Here is a 4,473-nt window from a genome sequence, read left to right on the forward strand (position 1 = left end):
TTAAGCAATATCTATGAGAAGGATACAAAACAGCAAAACATGATATAGTAACCCACACTACGTGGCTGACAGGTAAGTTTTCAAATTACATTCATTAGGACATGAAATGGAATAAACAATATTTATAACTAAAATCTTATGTACATTGCCAGATTGTGTATTTGCAACTGTGTGGTATTAATGCAGAAAGAAGAAAGAAGAATAGATAATCTCACAACTCAGGTGATTGTCAAGAAAGCAAGATCATCAAAATGATCTAGAGCCTGCAAAGCTCAAGAGAATAGGTATTTCAAATGTAACTCCAGCATACATATTGCAAGTGCATGTTGGAAAAACAAAAAAGGTAACAAAGAAATTAAATACTTTAGTTGTGATTAGAATTAGGATAAAAATCAGAAAAATTTCTAGGATTAGGAAGGAACGATGAGACTCAAGAAGTGTGTTATCCGTATGGGACATGTAAGAAATCTAATAATTTGGAAAAAGACTGTTATTTTAAAAACATGCAGGAAAGCAAAGGAGATCAAGAAGAAAAGAAGAAAGTGTGCTTCTTGACAGAGAACAATAGAACAAAACAATGGATTTTGGACTCAAGAACAACCAGCCATATGGTGAACAAGCTAGAATATTTGAAGGAATAAGAAGCAATAGGAACATAAATTGAATCAGCAAAGAGAAACATTTTCATGGAGACTATAGTGAAAGATAGGATTGACTTAGATAGCTGTATATGCAAACTTGAGACAGAATTTAATGTCAATACATCTGATAACTCAAAATGTGGCAAGGTAATTCTAAGGGTGGTAAAATAATGTTCTAGAAACATAATATAGTTTATAAGAAAGGAAAAAAAATATTAGTAGGGAAGATGTGTATTAATGGACTTTATGGTATGGACGAATTAAAAGGAAAAATACAGACTAGAACATTATTAGTAAGGGGGAAGAAGAAGTTGGCAGTGATACAGAAAATTGGGCCATCTAAATATAGAAAACAAGAAAGAGTTGTCCAAGAAATGCAGCCAGAAATTATGCATTCTGATATATGTGCGGGCCTATAGAATCAGAGACATGGAACAGAAATAGGTATGCGATGGTAGTCTTAGATTTTACTAATTTTTTGTTGATATATTTTATGGAATCATATACTGAAGCATTACAGATGCTGTTTAAGTATGTTGCAGCAGTAGATGTAAAGTGGAGTAAAATACACGTTTAGATGCGATAATGAAAGCAGAAGGGTTTACCAGTCGTGAATTCAAGAATTAGTACAGACAAAAAGTAATTATACTAGATTATGCGACACTGTATATACCTCAGCTGAAAGAAAAGACTCAATCTAACATTATTGGATAAGATTCGAGCACTCCTGTACGACTGGAATGAAAAAGAAATTGTAGGTAGAAGCTATATATTTTGCAGCTTATCTGCAGAATAAAAGTTCTGCAAAAGCAATGAATACAACTATATATGGAAAGTGAGCAGGAGAAAGATCTCACATATAAATTATGCGTATTAGGAGAAGCTAATATTTTTTGTTTGCAGATTCATTTTAAGGAAAGTGAACTCTGCAAGAATTACCTAATGAATATTACAGATTAGGATTTGTATTGATAATGTAATTAAATAAATGATATAGCATAATCTTTGTATTACTGAAAAGTATGATTCAGTTTGACACTAGAATTACTAAAAAGCACAAAAGCATAAAATATAATATATAAGTATGTATAATTATCTTCCTATGTGAATGAAATGTAAATTAACTATTGTCAGAAGCAAATATATATTTACAATAATTTATGCAATTATAAATTTTTCCTTAATTAACTAATTATTGATAATTATTACACACTGGACATGAACTCATACCAAAGATGCTATTGGTTTTCCATTAATTACTAATTTCTATGCAATTAATTCATTAATTACAAGCACATATAATAGAGACAATATAAAGGTGCAATTTACTTCTTTGTAACAATAGGTTTTAACATATAAGTATTTGAAACAACATTTTAAAGTAACAAAACAAATTTTTAACAAATTTTACGAATTTAACATGTTATTTTCATAACAAAAATATATTTGTATTTGCATCATTGTTATTAGTATATACAAGACATCGTTTGATATTCTACATCGATACTTTGGCAAATGGTTATCTCAAATAGGAAGCATCTTTTCGTGAAAACAAGCACAGCTTGTCCAATCGCAGTCCACTTCTAGTAGACGCGAAACCAACATTCCGGTAACACGTGGTGGTATATTTACGTGCGTTAAAGTGAAACTTTCAGTATCGGAACAAAACGTTTCGTGAAGTAGTACCATCATTAATCAGTGTTTTAATTACTGCAACTGACGAAATTAATATTCAATAACAATAATACGCCGTATCCGTTATTATTTCAGATCATTGAACAACTTTTGCAACATCTTCGTGATATTGTGGGAAACATGTGGAAACAGTGATGTTACATAGTGCAAATTGTCTACCGACACATGTGCGACATGAATTAGTGTAAGTGTGAATCATATAATGGAACAGAATAGTCACGTGTCATCGTAGATTCCAGAATTCGATTGTCCACTGAGATATTGGTTAGCATTGCTCGGCACAAGCAGTTTCTTAACAGTTATCCTATTCTTCCTTCGATTTCGACGATACATATGTGAAATAAAGTGATGCAAGTGCAAGTGCGTATCAAATTGTGTTGTGTTGTTACGTGTTATCGTTATCGTTTAGATATTGAAAATTTCGGTCTGGAATTAACATATTTCAATATCACTCGTTAGAATAGAATGTTTCTTGATCAGTAGGCAAATTTCTTTCCGATTTGAACAGTTCATTTTCGACGTGTAGGAACGGAAGTGTGAGTGCGTGTAAAATCGAATTACCCCGTTACATTTTTTCGCTTATATGTGTGAAATTCCTGCCACGTATTAGAATATTTTGTTATGACTCATCACCGTAGGCTCTACTCTGATCAACAGATCTACCTTTTCTCCATTTTCGCCGTTTTCCTTCGAAACAGAGTGTCGAAGGAGGAAGGGCGTGGCAGGTCGTACTGCGTCGTTATCTCTCGCGGCTTATATTTTCCAAAATCCGATTTTTGATTTGACTTTTTCCACATCACTCGATAGATCAGGCTCTTCTCTAATAGAATCAATAATTTCTTTTTGATTTTGACCGATATTTTTCTAAATACAGTGCCGAAAGTGGACGCGTGTGATAGGTCATGGGGCGACGTTATCTTTCGTGGCTTAGCTTCTCCAAAAGCCGCTTTTTCATTTCGATTTTTCGTTATCACTCGGTAGAACTGGCTCTTCTCTAAGAGAATCAGTGTTTTTTTCTCGATTCTCGCCGTTTTTTTTCTAAATACAGTGCCGGAAGGGGACGCGTGTGACAGGTCGTGGTGCGACGTTATCTCTCATGGCTTAGTTCTTTGAAACTCCGATTTTTGATTTTGATTTTTTATTATCACTCGATAGAACTGCTTCTTCTCTAATAGAATCAATGGGTTTTTTTTCGATTCTCGCCGTTTTTTTTCTAAATACAGTGCCGGAAGGGGACGCGTGTGACAGGTCGTGGTGCGACGTTATCTCTCATGGCTTAGTTCTTTGAAACTCCGATTTTTGATTTTGATTTTTTATTATCACTCGATAGAACTGCTTCTTCTCTAATAGAATCAATGGGTTTTTTTTCGATTCTCGCCGTTTTTTTTCTAAATACAGTGCCGAAAGTGGAAGGGCGTGGCAGGTCGTACTGCGTCGTTATCTCTCGTGGCTTAGTTCTTTGAAACTTCTATTTTGAATTTTGATTTTTTATTATCACTCGATAGAACTGGCTCTTCTCTAATAGAATCAGTGGTTTTTCTTCCATTCTCGCCGTTTTCTTTACAAATACAGTATCGAAAGTGGAAGGGCTTGGCAGCTCGTGGTGCGACGTTATTTGTCGTGGCTTAGCTTTCCCAAAATCCGCTTTCTGATTTAGATTTTTCTAAATCACTCGATAGATCAGGCACTTCTCCAATAGAATCAGTGGTTTCTTTCCGATTTTTGTCGTTTTTTTCCGATATACACTGCCGAAAGTGGACGCGTCTGACATGTCGTGGTGCGACGTTATTTCTCGTGGCTTAGCTCTTTGAAATTTCGATTTTTGTTTGTGATTTTTCTATATCACTCTATAGACTCATCCCTTCTCTAATAGAATCAGTGGTTTCTTTCCGATTTTTGTCGTTTTTTTCCGATATACACTGCCGAAAGTGGACGCGTCTGACATGTCGTGGTGCGACGTTATTTCTCGTGGCTTAGCTTTTCCAAAATCCGATTTTTGATTGGGTTTCTTTGTTGTCACTCGATAGCACAGATTGTTCCTTTATTAGTTGGCGGACTTTTCTACGGAAATGCGAAAAAAATTGCAGAAAAACGTGGGAAGGCTTGTTGTGTCCATTGAAGTGTGTGTGCATCATGC

This window comes from Eufriesea mexicana, unplaced genomic scaffold (genome assembly GCF_001483705.2).
Source record: "Eufriesea mexicana isolate 0111107269 unplaced genomic scaffold, ASM148370v2 scaffold202, whole genome shotgun sequence".
Classification (NCBI taxonomy): domain Eukaryota; kingdom Metazoa; phylum Arthropoda; class Insecta; order Hymenoptera; family Apidae; genus Eufriesea; species Eufriesea mexicana.